Source organism: Lissotriton vulgaris, chromosome 4_1, assembly GCF_964263255.1.
Source record: "Lissotriton vulgaris chromosome 4_1, aLisVul1.2, whole genome shotgun sequence".
Classification (NCBI taxonomy): domain Eukaryota; kingdom Metazoa; phylum Chordata; class Amphibia; order Caudata; family Salamandridae; genus Lissotriton; species Lissotriton vulgaris.
In genome coordinates, this window is record NC_141691.1 from 2,144,537,694 (window position 1) to 2,144,556,806 (window position 19,113).

Here is a 19,113-nt window from a genome sequence, read left to right on the forward strand (position 1 = left end):
GAGAATAAGATTAGAGCTCAGGCACCACTGCCTGCTGCTCAACCATGCTTAGTAAAATTGATACTTGTATAGCGCACTACTCACCCGCAAGGGTCTCAAGGCGCTTGTGCGAATACCGCTGTTGAACCCATCCTGGCTTTCCCTGTGAGGCTCCCACTCCTGGGCACCCCCAAGGTGGAGGCCAGGCATCCGTAGCGTTGTGGGGGCCGTTGTGGAGATGCAACTTTGGGTGTATGACGCTTTCCAACGCCCCTCTGAGTCCCTCAAAACCCCTGAATCTGAGGCCTGACTGCAGCAACACACAGACTCCAGTCCAGGCACCCCCATGTCAGTAGCCTTCTCACACCGCTCCCTTCTATTTTTTTTTTTTAAACCCTGACCCTGGGGCTTGGCTGCAGTGAGGCGCTGCTTCCAGTCAACGCGCTTTTATAAGGCACTGGCTTAGTTTTGCCGCAGTTTTAAGATCTTCCTAAAGTTTCTCATTGCTCTAATGTGTGTAAATTCTGATATTTATATATGTCCTCGTTGCTTGATTTTGCTCGCGAGAAAGTGTCACTCATAGGCGTTGAATGTCACTCATAATTACAGTGAAATTCTGAAAATTTCACAAATATGCTATCTGAAGCTTTGGCAGCCCTGGTGTGTTCGTGCCGCTCTCCTGGTCTCCGTGTGATTATAGGTAACGAGAGGCCCCGGGTCACTCAATGCTCCATTGTCTGTGCCTCGCGGTCTCCATAGCGCCTCGCAGCAACAGCGCCTCTGCAGTCTCTCCGCGCTTTGTGTGGAGTTCAGAGAATGCCTGGGTGTGCAGCGCCCCCGTGCGGCGCGGGACGGCACATCTGCTATTATCTAGTGTGTTGGACATGGGCGATACTGAGCAGTAAGGGCTCTGCAGTCAGGGAATGAGTGAGCTGTGACTGCCGAGGATCACACGGAGCAGAGCTGTGCGGCGCTTGAGCAAGTGAGCTGTGACTGTCCAAGATCACACGGAGCAGAGCTGTGCGGCGCTTGTGCAGGTGAGCTGTGAGTGTCCAAGATCACACGGAGCAGAGCTGTGCGGCGCTTGAGCAGGTGAGCTGTGACTGTCCAAGATCACACGGAGCAGAGCTGTGACTGTCCAAGATCACACGGAGCAGAGCTGTGCGGCGCTTGAGCAGGTGAGCTGTGACTGTCCAAGATCACACGGAGCAGAGCTGTGACTGTCCAAGATCACACGGAGCAGAGCTGTGCGGCGCTGGAGCAGGTGAGCTGTGTGTGTCGAAGATCACACGGAGCAGAGCTGTGCGGTGCTTGAGCAGGTGAGCTGTGAGTGTCAAAGATCCCACGGAGTAGAGCTGTAACTGTCCAAGATCACTCGGAGCAGAGCTGTGCGGCGCTGGAGCAGGTGAGCTGTGCACCCTCGGACCGCTGCTTTATATTCACTCCCTGGCCCTGTTCACCCCGAGGATGCTGGGGAGGGGTGAGGGGGAAGGCGAGACTGATGCATTATGAACCTTCAGTACTTCAGGCCGGAGGGAGCTCGCACCCCTGAACTCACCCCCTGTGTCTCCACTTCACGGGGCTCGGCTGCTCTCTAGGAATGTTCGTGGCACACAGATGCACACACAGGCACACACAGGCACACACCGGCACACACAGGCACACACAGGCACACACAGCCACACACAGGCATACACAGGCACACACCGGCTCACACAGGCACACACAGGCTCACACAGCCACACACAGGCATAGACAGGCATACACAGGCACACACTGGCAAACACAGCTACACACAGGCACACACAGAGTCACACACATGCATACACAGGCACACACAAGCACACACATGCATACACAGGCACACACAGTCACACACAGGCACACACCGGCACACACAGGCACACACAGGCACACACTGGCACACACAGGCACACACAGGCGAACACCGGCACACACAGGCACACACCGGCACACACAGGCACACACAGGCACACACCGGCACACACAGGCACACAGAGGCACACACAGGCACACACATGCATACACAGGCACACACAGGCACACACATGCATACACAGGCATACACAGGCACACACTGGCAAACACAGCCACACACAGGCATACACAGAGTCACACACATGCATACACAGGCACACACAAGCACACACATGCATACACAGGCACACACATGCATACACAGGCACACACAGGCACACACAGGCACACACAGCCAAACACAGGCACACACAGGCACACACAGCCACACACAGGCACACACCGGCACACACAGGCACACACAGCCTCACACAGGCACACACAGCCACACACAGGCATACACAGGCACACACAGGCATACACAGGCACACATAGGCACACACAGCCAAACACAGGCACACACTGACACACAAAGCCACTTCACGGGGCTCGGCTGCTCTCTAGGAATGTTCGTGGCACACAGATGCACACACAGGCACACACAGGCACACACCGGCACACACAGGCACACACAGGCACACACAGCCACACACAGGCATACACAGGCACACACCGGCACACACAGGCACACACAGGCTCACACAGCCACACACAGGCATAGACAGGCATACACAGGCACACACTGGCAAACACAGCTACACACAGGCACACACAGAGTCACACACATGCATACACAGGCACACACAAGCACACACATGCATACACAGGCACACACAGTCACACACAGGCACACACCGGCACACACAGGCACACACAGGCACACACTGGCACACACAGGCACACACAGGCGAACACCGGCACACACAGGCACACACCGGCACACACAGGCACACACAGGCACACACCGGCACACACAGGCACACAGAGGCACACACAGGCACACACATGCATACACAGGCACACACAGGCACACACATGCATACACAGGCATACACAGGCACACACTGGCAAACACAGCCACACACAGGCATACACAGAGTCACACACATGCATACACAGGCACACACAAGCACACACATGCATACACAGGCACACACATGCATACACAGGCACACACAGGCACACACAGGCACACACAGCCAAACACAGGCACACACAGGCACACACAGCCACACACAGGCACACACCGGCACACACAGGCACACACAGCCTCACACAGGCACACACAGCCACACACAGGCATACACAGGCACACACAGGCATACACAGGCACACATAGGCACACACAGCCAAACACAGGCACACACTGGCACACAAAGCCACACACAGGCATACACAGGCACACACAGCCACACACAGGCACACACAGGCACACACAGGCACAACCCGGCTGCAGTTTGAGGCCTGACGTTTTTAAAGGCTACTTTAGTGGGCGGCAAAATCACTGTTACAGGCTCACCAACAGCATTGAATATACAGGCCCAGGGCACATGTGCACTCTGCAAGGGACTTATACATAAATTAAGTCTGCCAATCGAGTGTGAGTCAGTCTACCATGCTTTAGGGAGTGAGCATGCGCACTTTAGCACTGCTCAGTGGCGGTAAAATGCACAGAGTCCTCGGGCCAACAAAGAGGAGGTGAGGAAAAATGGAGGAGTGAGGGAAAAAGTTTATGCGAAGACCACCCTAAGGCTGACAGGTCTATAAGGCTTTATATGGGAGCGCCTGCATGGTTTATAGCAGCAGACACGTGTGGCTTCTCACTCGTACGAGATGTTTGCAGGTAGCTCAACACCCCACTTCGGTCCAGTGAGTGACCCTCAAATTGTAGGTGCATTGGGCCCACAAAGGTCAGAAGACTGTAGGATTTTTAAATAGTTTTTGTAGCAAGGACCAGGCCTCCTCGGCATTGGGGAGATGCAGAATAAATGTTAGTGCAACTTTCTCGCATTCGTGTGCTCCCTACAACATCCCTCATGATAGTGCATGCGTGGACATTGGGTTGGACTTGGCCCTGTTGGCAGGTTCACCCCTAAAGTTTTTGCCCTTTAATGTGACCTGATACTAGTAGTTTTTGACTTCTGCGCATTTTAGCACTGGGTCCTAGTGTGAAGTGTGTGCGCTCTCTGAGTGCGTGTGGTGAGATTGGCCTGCCCTCCCTGGGAATGCATGGGGGATATGTGTGTCCATGGTAATTCCTGGTGTGAGAGGAGTGCTGGGGCGAGTTTAGTATGTATGAACTCGTGAGAATAAATGCTGTGCAATGGTGCACAGATTTATTGTGACCAGTGGAGAAGTGCCACTTTTAGAAGTTGGCACTTCTGTGTGCTGTGTGTCTGCCTGCCTGATGTTAATTGCATGTCTGGCTTGTGAGTGACAGAGGCTGGATGATGTGGGTGGCTCCAGGAGCCAGGATGGGTCTGCCCAGTGGTGAATAGGGAGATCTGCATGTAGACGGGAGGGAGGAGTTGCACCTGGGACCTGTATAGGGCTGGGCCTTCCCTACACAATGCTGGCTCCACCCCCTGTGGTGCGTCTGAGCACCTAGCCCCCACCTGACAAAGGAGAGAGGAGCTGAGCACGAAAAAGTGCTCCAAAGTTCCCCCAAACCAGTTGCATCTGGTTTTCCCCCAGCCCTGTGCTGGGTTAACAAAGGAAATCTTTGTATAAGAGAAGGGGTTGTGACCCCATGAAGGTTGTTTTCTCTGTGTTCCTGACTTGAGGGGGGCCTGCTGCTGCTGGTAGGTGCCAGGAGGAACCGCCACTAGGGACTGCCTCCCTGCTGGAGGGCCCTGTGAGCTGGCCTGCCTGGGCCCAGCCTTTGACCCCCCCTACATTCCACAAGACTTTCTCCGGACTTTTCGCTCAAGCGCCTGGCAAGCGCTATATCTTTGTTGTCTGAGAAGCTATTTTTTTTATTTCTGAAAAACGCTTTCCTGTCGAGCGCTTTATTGTGGTGCCTTTCTTTGGAGGAGCATATATCAATCAGAAAAATAATGCCTCGGGATAAATACATTAAACATAGATACTCAAATTACCTCTCCCTACTATTTAATTTTAAAATATAATCTAACAATTTAAAAAAAGATCACTAACCACCGGTTGACCCAAAACAAATATCAAATGTTTTAGACTTATAAAGCAAATATTTATTTATATATTTTTTTCTTTTTTCTCTTCTGAATGTTCTTTGGAATCAAAAAACTGCATTGGTATCACATGTATATACATTACCTACTGGCGGTCGCCAGTAGGTATATATAGTTAGGATTTTTTCCCTATGGGACTTTTGAAAATTCTATGTCTAATAACTTTGGCGTTTGTGGACGGAATTGGCTGAAATTTTCAGGAAAATGGCACATTTTGTTTCTGAGCAGCCCCTGAAAATTTGGGGGGGTTTCGTCAAGGGGGGGCCGAGAAAAAAGGGGGGTCCCAAAACACGTTTTTTGCATTGAGTTTTCCATAGGGCGGTTGGACTCACTTTTAGCTCGAACGGCTGAATGGATTTGCACGAAACTTGGCAAAATTGTAGGGACTGTTAGCCCGATGTGCCTTTGCTAGGTCTCAATATATGTGCTCCAGTAGTTTTTGAGAAATTAACGTTCAAACCAAGATATATATCTGTAACAGCGCTCTGGGCAGCGATCCGGTCCGCTTACTTTTCGCTTATCGGAACTTTGCGCGCAGAAAGCTGATTGGCTCTCCGGTGTCTGTCAACATTCTAAACAGTCCGGAGCGGACGCCATCTTGTCTCTCGGTAGGATCGAGAGAGAAGAAGAGGTGGAAAACGAAGGGGGAATTTAATGAAAGGGGGCAAGGTATCCCCCTCTTGACCCCCTAGGAATGTTGTTGGGGTTATTAAAGGGTCCCGTGGGGAAAATAAAAAAAAAATGATTTTTCACGGTAGAAGCGCGGCCGCGAACTGGTAGCGAAACGGGAATTCGCCATTTTGTGCTTCGTAAATTAAATTACTAGTTATAAGTGGGTGCGGGAGACGTATCCTAATCCCCTATGTTTCCTGAGGGTGGGTGAGGAGGCTGATATATGTTGATACATCTCTTCCAGCGGCTGTGCGTGAGCTTTTTTTTTTTTTTTGCTGCGTGACAGTCCGGAGCGGCCGCCATCTTGTCTCTCGGTAGGATCGAGAGAGAAGAAAAGGTGAAAAACTAAGGGGGAATTTAATGAAAGGGGGCAAGGTATCCCCCTCTTGACCCCCTAGGAATGTTGTTGGGGTTATTAAAGGGTCCCGTGGGGAAAATAAAAAAAAAATGATTTTTCACGGTAGAAGCGCTTCACGGGCCGCGAACTGGGCCGCAAACTGGTAGCGAAACGGGAATTCGCCATTTTGTGCTTCGTTAATTAAAGTAGTAGGTATAAGGGGGTGCGGGAGACATATCCTAATCCCCTATGTTTCCTGAGGGTGGCTGAGGAGGCTGATATATGTTGATATATCTCTTCCAGCGGCTGCGCCATCTTGCCTTTTTTCGAATGCCACAATTTTGTCGTGCACGGCAGCCATTTTAGATGCCAGGCTGGTCCCAGGCTATCACCTACCCCTGCGGATGTAGTTTATGGCCCCAGCTGTAGAGAATTCAGACATGCCAATCCTCCTGATTCAGGCGTGTGAGTACTGATTTCAGTGCTAGTCTCCCGCCTCCCGATTTCTGCAAGCAAAAACCCGGGGGCATATTACGAACAACTAGCGATAATTTTTGTCTCTAACTTGTTTAGAGACAAAAATTATCGCCGCACATCGGCGATTTTTATCGCAGATAAACCTTGCTATTATCGCAGAAAAGTCAGCGATATTCATGTATTATCGACCTAATGCTCTTAGCCATGTTATCCACCTCCCATTGGATAACATGGCTAAGAACTGCTCAGGGCAGGTGTTAGATTTTGGAGATATTCGCGCTTAGCGCGAATATCTCCAAAAGTTGGTAATAGAAGGTAGCGATGTTAGGGACTGTTTCTAGTCGCTAACATCTTGGCACGCCACTTTGCATGTCATTAGTGATAAGTATCACTGACATGCAAAGCGGGGCCCAAGATGGTCGCTATCTCCTTTTAGCTGTCACTAACTGGTGTTAGCGACAGCTTGATAATAGGGAAATAATTTTATCTCCGCTTTCATGGTTTTTAAAGCCAAAAAAGCGGAGATAAACCCCCTTGATAATATGCCCCACGATTCCTTGGGGGTTTCAGCTGACAGGGCTTGGTATTGTGTTACATGGTAATTTTTCCAGGAAACGTCAGAGGGTCGATGCAGGGGTTCTAGAAGAGGTGATAAACCATTTAAGCCTCATGAACAAGCGCATGGTCTTTTAAAGATTTGTGAAGTACTCGGGGCGGCGGTGTGTGTGTGCCCTCTTTCAGGAGCGGGCGGGGGGGCACTGCCAGCAACTTGCCAGGTCAGGTAGTGTTCAACACGTGCATCACCCTTTCTCTGTCTGCTATTGCGCTCCATGCTTCGGAAAGGTAAGAAAAAGAACGTGCATTTGAGTTTGAAATGTCCGATCCTGCAGCAGCACACTTCCAAAGCCCACACATGACAATAACCCGATTCAAAGCCCCATTCACCCGTTTTTAAAAAAATAGATAACACTCCAACAAAGTAAGGTTATAAAACTTTATTAACTTTTAACGATAATGAACAGAACAAAAACTAAAAACATTTAAACATTTATTAACACAAAAAGCAACAATGGTTAGAAGCTGTCTTTTGTGCGAATAGTCCCAAGGCAGCACAACGTGCAGAGTTCTGGACGGCACCCAGGTGATGTCGCCTGGGTGCCGCACTGGTTTAGGGATCCTACAATGCTGCTCCGAAAATTGGCGTGGGGCGTCCCGGGTGGGGCGGGGGGAGGCCTCGTCAGTAGCGGTCTGTTGTGCGAATAGTCCCAAGGCAGCACAACGTGCAGAGTTCTGGACGGCACCCAGGTGATGTCGCCTGGGTGCCGCACTGGTTTAGGGATCCTACAATGCAGCACAGAAAAACAGCGTGGGGCGTCCCGGGTGGTGCGGGGGGAGGCCTCGTCAGTAGCGGTCTGTGTCCAGTGTCACATGGCTGACACAACATGTACGACAGGCACCCAGGTGATGTCCAGTAAACTGCCGCACTGGTTTTGGTATCCTACAATGCTGCTCCGAAAATTGGCGTGCGGCGGCCCGGGGGGGGGGGGGGGGAGGCGGCGTGAACGGGCCTCCCCAGGTGGCGGCCATCTAGCTGAGTTGCGCTCGCTCTTGCGGCCACAGCGTCTCGCTCACCATGTTGTGGAGTTGCTCCCACTCTTGCAGTGCAGCGATAGGCGGCTGCCACATGGCTGTCAAAATGGCGGACGGCTCTTCGGTTTTGGGCCTGGTCCACTGAAATGGCCCTGGGACACCTTGGAAGTCGGACGCTTGCCTGCTAGGGCTTGGGCTCCATTCTCGAAAAGCGTCCCCTCAGCCGTGAAGATTGTATAAAAGTCTTGGGGGCCCCCGACTCCCGCAGGCTTCCGGTGGGGAGCGGCTGCCATGATTGCTCGCGGAATGACCACGACGGAGCCACGAGATGGTGGTGCTCTCATGCTGACGCCAGCTTCAGTCTGAATGATCCAGAAACAAGGTGGGGCTTTCATCGTTTGGGAAAAAAAAATGTTCTAAACCAATGAAAAGTGTTATTTTTAGGTCATATGACCAAGCCTTCCATCTTTAGGAAACCAAAAGTAAAATGAACCAATGAAAAGTTTTATAAACAAGTCACATGACCTGTTATGCGACATAGGGCTACAAAAAGCGTAGAAAATCCGTTGGCACGTGAGGCGGCGTCAGTAGCGGACCGATGTGCGAATAGGCCGAAGGCAGCACAACGCGCCGAGATCCGGATGGCACCGAGGTGGTGTCCAGCAAATTGCCGCACTGGTGTGGCCATCCTACAATGCTGCGCCGAAAGACGGCGTGTCCAGCTGAATTGCGGTCACTGTTGCGGTACAGTGACTCGAACGCGCCGAGATCCGGATGGCGCCGAGGTCGTGTCCAGCAAGTTGCCGCACTGGTGTGGCCATCCTACAATGCTGCGCCGAAAGACGGCGTGTCCAGCTGAGTTGCGGTCACTGTTGCGGTACAGTGAGTCGAACGCGCCGAGATCTGGATGGCCCCGATGTTGTGTCCAGCAAGTTGCCGCACTGGTGTGGCCATCCTACAATGCTGCGCCGGAAGTCGGCGTGGGGTGCCCCGTTGGCTTATGAGGTGATGTCAGTAGTGGACTGATGTGTGAATAGGTCGGAACCAGCACAAGGCGCCAAGATCCGAATGGCAAGTCCTGGATGTTGAGTGCCTCAGTTGAGATTTCTGAGCAGTGCTTGTAGAACTGTCTGAAGCTTATTTGCACCTGCTGCAGCTTCACTAGGTCCGGCGGAACTTGTTGCCTTTTCCTTTCTGCTTCTTTTCCTACAATGCGTTTCTTCTGAAGACACGACCAGGTCCCTGAATGTGTGCAGGGGGACGCTATTGAATGAATGAACGCGCCGAGATCTGGATGGCACCGAGGTGGTGTCCAGCAAATTGCCGCACTGGTGTGGCCATCCTACAATGCTGCGCCGAAAGTCGGCGTGGGGTGCCCCGTTGGTTTATGAGGTGATGTCAGTAGCGGACCGATGTGTGAATAGGTCGGAACCAGCACAAGGCGCCCTGCACTGTTGAGCCTTTTTCAATGTCTGTTTTTTGTTCTTTCCCCTCCATCAAAAACAAAACAAAAATACAAGGCGCCAAGATCCGAATGGCAAGTCCTGGATGTTGAGTGCCTCAGTTGAGAGTTCTGAGCAGTGCTTGTAAGACTGTCTGAAGCTTATTTGCACCTGCTGCAGCTTCACTAGGTCCGGCGGAACTTTTTTCCTTTTCCTTTCTGCTTCTTTTCCTACAATGCGTTTCATCTGAAGACACAACCAGGTCCCTGAATGTGTGCAGGGGGACGCTATTGATTGAATGAAAATGGCGGCTTGACACAAAGCTGACTCAAGCGTTACTGTTGGTGCTATACAGACAAAAATTGGTTTTCAGTTTGTACATTCTTCAGGTTTTTTTTTTCCATCCAAGTCTGATTGAGAGTTTGTAGAAAAATGGCTTCAGATTTTCCACATACTACTCTTCAACATTCTTCCTAAATGTAACAATGTGAAACTCACTAGGAGAACGGCTGTTTCTGTTTCCTTTCAAAATGCTGCCACCAATATTTTCTGAATGGAAGACACCATCTTGTAACATAAAGGGCCGAAAGGGGTTCTGGTCTGGCCGATGGTTGGTGGAGACATTTTGACTATATCTTGGACCTGCCCGGCCTCGCCCAAAATGGCGCCGGTATAAATGGGACTCGTAACTCTTTGCCCGCAAATGTATATCTAGAAAATGTTATTGTAAGTGGCCCTGTCGTATTTTAATTACAAAATGTACGTCCACCGATTCCGCAACTGTTAGACACCTTTGTTCTTGTCACCTAATGGCCCGCTCGTTACGTTCTTCTACAGTGTAAATGTCTCCTCATCATATACGATTTGAGTTTGCTCCGTGGCCGGCCCACGTGGTTATAGGCCCGTATTTGTATACTGACATTTTCACAATAAAGGTTTTTAAAACAAAACACGGTAGTAGTATTTTCATTTGTAAAGTTTTTACTTTTAGTGACTGTTTTCGAATCAGTAAAAGGCAAGTGAAATAAAGCAGTCCAATTACATGACGGATAAAAGGTATAATATGTAGGAACGCAGTAAAGATAAATGGTCAAGGGCAGTTGTGTTTTTCATGTCTGCAACATAAAGTGATCGATAAGAATCTGATAATCAGGCGTATCGGCGACTAAGACAGCAGGCCGAATCTCTTTTACTCAACGGCTCCGTCATGGAAGGAAGAAACGCCCTTTTTCTCGAAAAAGGAATATATTTTACTTGCAAGACAGTTGTAAATTTTCCGGGAAAGTACATTAGCCTGGAATATTATAACATATGTTTGAAAAAAAAATATTGTTCGAAAATAATAAAAAGCGTAATTTTTAGGTCATATGACCAAGCTTTTCATCATTAAATTAACAAAAGTAAAATGAACCAATGAAAAGTTTTATTAACAAGTCACATGACCTGTTATGCTTACGTTACGCGCTGCGCGCCGCGCCTCGGATCACTTCCGGGTGCGCTAACGCGGCGTGTCATAAAACGCATTACGCGACAACGTAGGTCAAGAATATAGTCTAAATGTCTCCACCAACCAGCGTTCAGAACACAACCCCTTTCAGCAGTCCAAAAAGTTCTGTTAAATGACAACAGAGGGGACAGGCAACAAGAACCATCAGTCAAAGAGGGGAGGGCAAGTTCTTCTCTTCCGGGTCATGTTGGGGCGCTACCGGAACTGATCGAATTGGTAGTCTACAGTGTTTCTGGATGTTTCAGACTAAAGCTGGCGTCAGCATGAGACCACTACCATCTCGTAGCTCCGTCGTGGCCATTCCACGAGCAATCATGGCAGCCGCTCCCCACCAGAAGCCTGCGGGAGTCGGAGGCCCCCAAGACTTTTGTAGAATCTTCACGGCTGAGGGGACGCTTTTCGAGAATGGGACCCAAGCCCTAGCAGACAAGCGTCCGAGTTCCAAGGTGTCCCAGGGCCATTTTAGTGGACCAGGCCCAAAACCGAAGAGCCGGCCGCCATTTTGAGAGTCCTGTGGCAGCCGCCTATCGCTGCACCGCAAGAGCGGGCGCATCTCAACTACATGGTGAGCGAGACGCTGTAGTCGCAAGAGCGGGCGGAAAACAGCTGAATGGCGGAAGAGGCACAGTGTAGCAAAAGCGGGCGGAATGGCAACTAAAACGATAAAGGGGCGCCTCACTACAGCTTGTCTTCAGGTCAAACGGATTGTGGGACAAGGTCCAGAATTGAAGAGTCATCAAAAGGCAAAAAGTACCGCCGGACCCCGGGAGCCGGCCGCCTATGTCGGGGGCGATCTCAGGCTACACCAGTGCTATAAGACTTGGGGAGGGTGTCGGAGCCAAGCGTCTTCTCCGAGTCCATGGCCATCACAGCGCCCCTCAGGGGCCTCCGTCAAGCTGTTTAGGAAGGTAACATATCACATTGTTTTCTAATGCAGTCAGGTCCACAAACGACACTCACTTACTTTGAGAATAGTGAAGCTGCAGTAGGTGGAAATAAGCTTCAGACAGTGTTACAAGCGCTGCTCAGAACTCTTAACTATGGCACCCAACATCCAGAACTTATGCTATTTGAGAATGGTAGTGACATCGAAGCATCTCAGGGACCAAAACCATTAACGTACTTTCACGTATGAAAATCTTACTTGGGGAGGGGGCAGGAGCGAAGCGCCCCCTCCCAGTCAGCGCCACCACACCGTATGTTGAAAATCTGAAGCCATCGTTCTACAAAGTCAACCAAACTTGGATTGAAAAATCTAGAAAAATGTACAAACTGAAAACCAGTTTTTGTCTGCATAGCATCAGTAACAACGCTTGAGTCAGCTTTGTGTCAAGCCGCCATTTTGATTCAACAAAGCACAGACATTGAAAAAGGCTGAAATTTAGAACTCTAAACTATGGCACCCAACATCCAGGAGCTTGCTATCCGGATCTTGGAGCCTTGTGCTGTTTTCGATCTATTCACACATCGGTCCACTACTGACATCATCTTATAAACCAACGTTATGTAAATAGTTTTTTAATAAAATGTTTTACCCTGTTTCTTTGCTGGTGTGTTGTCTATATTTTTAATATTTGCATAGGGTTTGTCATTATTTTGTGCGGGATGGGTGATGGAGCCGAGCTGTCTTGCAGCCCTCATGGTGTGGAGCTCAGTTCATCTCACTATTTTCGTATTTCTCAAGAAGGGTTGTTCCTAATATTTCTATTTTAGCGAGGTCAAAAAGAGATCCAATTAGTGGCCTACTGATTTTGCTCGATTACTTTTATTTTTTTACACGATTTTTCACTATCTGCAAAGACTAAACAGAGTATTGCGACTTTGTGCTTGTTTGTAAATAGAGAATGATCCAAAGAGAACCAATTCTAAAACAGTAAATGCTTGGACAACAATTAATCAAATGGAGAGACAAGGAGGTACGACGGATTACAACGGGGGTAAAGGCCTGCGTTAACTACCCTTCTGTATCTGCAAAGAGAGAGTACTACTAAGGCAAAAGAGGGGAGGGGGGGGGGGCAGCGTTCAAAGCACATCAGCGTGCATAAATACGAAAATGTTTTTATCTATCACGTACTTGACATTTTAAAGCTTTTCATATTTGCTATTAAAAAACCAATGAAATTCACAGAAAAAACCATAGGTTATAGTGGATATATAGTTAGGAATTTGCATTTACAAAACCTTGAAAATTCAATGAAAAAACAATAGGTTATAGGCCATATATAGTTAGGAATTAGCATTTACAAAACCTTATTTTACTCGCATAAAACCATTGAAATTCCATATATAGTTAGCTAACTATAAGCGCTAACTATATATCGCGCACCCGCAATCCACTGCTGATGATGTCACATATTACATCATTCATGACATGGTCAGTGACATCACTGATGACATCACTGATGACATCTCAAATGACATCACTGATGACAACTCAAATGATATCAATGATGACATCTCAAATGACATCACTGATGACATCACTGATGACAACTCAAATGACATCACTGATGACATCTCATTTGTCATCACTGATCACATCACTCATGTGATAATACAATGAACCTCTTCAGACTCTAATATAACCTTACATACACTCAGTATAAACAGACACTCACAGACTGTCACTCATCCATGGAGTTACTCACACACCTAGTCAGTCATGCAAAGAATCAATCACACCTCCATTTCCTCAACTATACAGTTATACACATCTTACTTATTCAAACATATAATAACACATATTTACTCTCTTATATAATCCCTGATACAAGCTCACAGTGATCGATACAGCCACTCACACATTCACTGGCTCTTATGTTCAGTTAATTATATATCTCAACTCTCACATGTATTGTGTTTTACATACGTACTTACTTGCACATGTAGCAATGAGAAATCCATTCACTCACCAACACACCCATGCACAGTCAACCGCCCATATAGCTGTTTCCACATGCACTCTTGAACTCATACTCCAAGTGAATCAACTGCTTACACATCTATGCACAGAGTCACGCACCTCCCAGCCACCCACACACACACTCAGCCTCCCATTCAAATACTTGGGCAACCAATCAATAACCCATATGGCCACTCTTATAGCTACTGATCAACACATGCAGCAGCTTACACAACAACAAACATACTGATGCACGAATTAAGACAGTTTAGTCACTAACCCATGTACTCAGTGAGACACATTTAATCACTCACTCATACAGTCTGTCATGCACCTACTAAATTCTTCATCCAGGCACTTATACATCCACTCATTCTTCAATATGTGAAACATATTTAAACTTTACAGACACATACAATCACTGGATGTTGTGATCAGTGATGTCATCAGTGATGTCATTTGAGATGTCATCAGTGATGTCATCAGTGATGTCACTGACCATGTCATGAATGATGTAATATGTGACATCATCAGCAGTGGATTGCGGGTGCGCGATATATAGTTAGCGCTTATAGTTAGCTAACTATATATGGAATTTCAATGGTTTTATGCGAGTAAAATAAGGTTTTGTAAATGCTAATTCCTAACTATATATGGCCTAAAACCAATGGTTTTTTCATTGAATATATATATACATTTACCACAATAGACATATATACACACAATGTTTATACAACAAACATAAATAGAAACAAAAAGTTGTATACTTCACTTGTTGTTTCTCTTGGCCCTTATCATTCAATTAATGGATGCTCTACCTAAGGTTTCCCTGAGCATTCCTTACATGTAAGATCACCTTATTGAGCATTAAAGATTGTCAGCTTTCATCTTAATTTTTACATAAATGCTCATAGATATATTTCCTAAATTTTAAATTTTTATTAGGTGTATTCCTCACCTTGCGGGCCTCTTCAGGGCTAGGGCTCCAGAGTAACACTTTTTCAAAAAAACCTCAGGTGGTAAACGGATCTTCCCACCAATATCCCACTCCTAGGGTGTAGCTGCTCTCAAATTCACAGTCCGAATCAAACAATGATAGATAATGACAACAAACCGGCTCGTTGATAGTCCAATATGTACTGAAATCACAGTCTCCCTCTCGGTAAAGTATCTCGCGGTTTTCTTATTATCCTTGGAGCCATCAAACATTCGCTATCGCCGAAACCATCCCGTGCACCCGGTCACGTTTCTTTGGAGGGGCAGGGCTTATAATTGCTGGCTGCAGCACGCAGCTGCAACCATTTTTAAAAGGGCATCCCCGATGTGGGGATCCCCCTGCAGTTGTGCCCTTTTCGAACGGGTGCCCATCCCGCATTGCGGTAATTATGTATTCCTGAGAGAGGGTGCCAACCCCGCTGTTTATTACGCCCTGATGGTGTAATCAAAACGGGTGCCCACCCTGTGGAAAATGAGCCCGAATTACCATCGATGCCCAGGCCGCTGGCGCAAACCGCCTCTTAGTTCCCATGTTGAATAATTACCAAAATAAAGAGACGGGCGCTGGAAGCAGGAATCAAGAACAGAGTTTAATTCTCATGAGGAGAGCCAGTCATTTCGGACACGAAACACAGTGTCTTTCGGGAGGTGCTCTAACAAGTGAGCTGAGACTCTTGCTTTTATACCTTACAAAACATTTGATGGTACAATCAGGACAGTATGACGCAAAAGAAAGACATCTCTATAATCCTCGTGGTGATCCTACTCCACATACGTTCACAATGGGGACCCTTGACCTGCTGATAAGAGGGGAGGGCAATCACGCAGCTGAGTGTTTCATAGGATGTACGCCTGATCATGGCCCAGGGGGTGGGGTGGCTAGGCATACAATAAGGGCAGTAAATGGTATCTCCTGGCTTAGGCGATGGCCTCGGACATGTGTGGTCAGCCGGACTCGGGGGAAGGGGTCATCAAAGGAGTGGTATTCATGCCTGCGTGGACAATCGAGCGCGGAGGGAAGGCTTGTCAACAGAGGGGCATTCATGGAAGGGAAGGAGGTGTTGGTCAGGCGCGCCCGTGACTCTCAAGGACAGGGCCTTGCAGAAGAAGAGGGTTTATGACCTGCTCATGTGAGGAGAAGGAGGGGGTCAGGGTGCGCGCAGGGCCAGGGTCGCACAGAGAGAGAGGGAGAGAGAGAGATCCTATGACCTGTACATGAGAGAACAGGGGCAGTCAGATACAGCTGGGGGGGCTATGTCAGCTGAGGCGAAGGATGCTTCTTCGAGAGGGAAATGGGGAATGCCTGGGTCAGGCAGGAGGGTTGCCTTTCACATCAGGATCGCGCAAAAGGGAAAGGGTTTCACGGTCTATACATGAGAGAAGGGGTGCAAGATACGCCCAGGAGGGAAGCTGGGGATTCCAATGGGTAAAAAGGCCATGGTGCCTAGAATGGCTGTACATATGCATAGGGGTACGGGTTCTTACTGGCAGGGTGATACGGTCAATAATTTACAGTATCCATGGTGCCCACAGGGAGAGGAGTGGGAGAAGAAGGGAAATGAATGCTGTCTATGTACATCAATTTCGTCAGCTTTCACAGTCGCCCCTTTTTACATAACAGCAGTCATTTTTTTTTTTGCAACTGATGTGATTACAGGTAGACAAGCATCGTTGATGAATTTAGCACTTTGTCGATACTAACATGTGGCGTACAATCATAGACAGTTAAGGTGATGGGAAGAATGCAGTACATAGGATATTACATTTTCGTTGTGTTCCTGACAATTAAACGCACTACATAGCATAAATCTTTCTGACTTAAAAAATGTGACCAATGAACAGTTTTGACCAGGTAGTTGAGAGCGGAATTCAGTTCAATACACAAGATCTCTTCGTCACAGTGTCTTTTTATCAGCGAGCCATCACTGGTAGGCTCTAATCCGAGTACTTTCGTTGGCGCTGTTGAGCACCGGCGGTGGAGCTATAGGTCCAGCTCGGTTCTATCCTTACGCGTTGCAGGGTGCGGTCAGTCCTCTTGCTGTTAGACCACAGTCCTGTTCCCTAAACAATCTGTTCGGCGGCGCCTTATGCTCGGCACCTATAGTTCTGTAGCAACACCCTATTCCCATATGAATGCAGTTCTTTCCTTTGGCAAAAAGTCACGTGGAAAAGAGGGTGAATGTTGTTCAAATAGTCGATAGGAGAGAGAGAGAGCGCGGAGTTGGGTCAGAGTTCCTGGGACACACAAAAGGGACCAAGGGAGCAAAGGATAACAAGCAGGCAGGCCCATCAATCAGGCCCAAAGAAGGCGGACGGAGACTCCAGGCACACGTGGGTTAGCAGTCGGAGGGCTTCAAGGCGGCCCGTCAGTTTTCATTTTCCACGTTGAAATTGCGGTCTCGTCCCGTGTCTTGTTGCTCTGCAGCTCCACCTCTGGTCGATGTCATACGTGTCCCAAGATCTGCAGTCAGGCTGTACGTCACATCTGACCCATCTCCTTCGGTGATCGTGAATCTTTGAATAGGTACAAGACAACGTTTTAGAGAAATGGCAGAAGAAGACATCTACGCATATGAATTCCTCCCTCAATTCTACGCATTTGAGAGTTTATGCTCATCGGTCACAGTCAGAGGTCTATTACCAAGCAGTGCATGTGTCAGCATTCCTACTGAGCTCTTTTTTTTTTTATGGCAGGTTTATTCATTGTCCTGTTTATAACTCACGTGAGGATAAATGACATTCCCATCAACTGTGCGTTACATCATATTCAACATTTACAGAGCATTTCCCTTCAGGACTGGCTAACATTTTCAGACAGGGCGGGGGGGGGGTGCCATCATCGACAGTCGGGTAAAACAAGATTTCCTCAAGGGTCAACAGCTACTCATGGTCATTATGTTTATATCCGGGACAGCAGCTGGGGTCTATCAAATGGGGAGGGTATACTTCGGGCGCTCGCGCTTGGGTGCGAAGGGGTGGGGCAATCTGGGTATTGGGTGTCAATCTAGACGTTGGCGTTCGTCTCTGAAGAACAGACATAGGATGCCATTGACATACAGTTCCCCTATGAATAGCCAGATTTGGGGACCTTAGCCGTCTTACCTGTCCTTTCCTTTTCAGCCAATTCAAGTTCATCTATTTTTGTAGAAAGGAGAGGTAGTAATATGGCAAGTTACAATCATTTTTATTTCGGTCAATTTCGTTGAACAGCTCCGCGTTCAATAAGTATCAAATCAGACTGGTGCCGGTGGGGCACAATTTTACCAAAAAGAGGGAGAGAAAATAGGGAGACTCTCATAGAGAGTGAGAGTCGTCCGCAATCTAAACGAGCCATTCGGTACACGTATGACATGTAAAGAGAGAGAGAGAGAGAGAGAGAGAGAGATAAGGGGGTGGAGAGAGAGAGAGAGAGAGAGAGACGTGTACGAAAATAGGTCATTTAGTGCGCTCACAACACAGAACAGCAAAGGTCAGGTAACATGCAGATATAGACAGAGGGGAGACATATATTCGTACATTACACACACACAAACTCAGACAGGGAAGACGGCACATGTATTACACATATACAAGACATTCACAACAAGACAGGAAACAATTGTTAGTCTACAACATCTATTTTTATATATATCCTACGTATCTTTACTATCCTATTTATCTACGTGCTTAGCTCTTTCTGCCCTTCCCCCCTTTCCCTTGTCGCTTGTCACGCCTGCGAGCGCTCCCAATTACCAATACTCACACCTCGGTTGGTTGATCAGAAATTAACCTGGTCGCGCTAGTTACCCATGGTTGGATCTTAAACCATTTTTCTGTTCCCTCCTTTGGTGGGAAGTTCTCCAGGCTGAGGCAACGGCAAGTATTGATCGGGAAAACAGTCGGACAGCTTGGCTATATCTGTAAGAGTGTGAGAAAGGGGGCAGTGCATTTTGAACATCGGCAACATTTCTAACTTCCTAGGCGGGTGGTGCCGTGGCAACCCTTACCCGTACAATTTTTCTTTGTCCTTTCCCTACCTAGTCAAAACGTCCAGTTTCATTATTTAACGCGTCGTTTCTAGTCAATTTTTTTTTTTTTTTCGTCATTCAGTACTTGTCCAGTCTCTATGTCAGTCCATCCTCCCG

General features: G+C 48.1%; 1 protein-coding gene across 1 annotated transcript in view; it reads left to right on the forward strand.

The window, feature by feature from the left end:
* The first annotated feature begins 891 nt into the window (after positions 1-891).
* The window catches only part of LOC147725274 (GTPase IMAP family member 4-like), a 165,977-nt gene continuing 147,755 nt past the window's right edge, over positions 892-19,113 (forward strand). The window contains exon 1 of the mRNA XM_086967154.1: positions 892-1,384. The gene's annotated coding sequence lies outside the window, so the exon portion shown is untranslated. The remainder of the gene's footprint in view (positions 1,385-19,113) is intronic.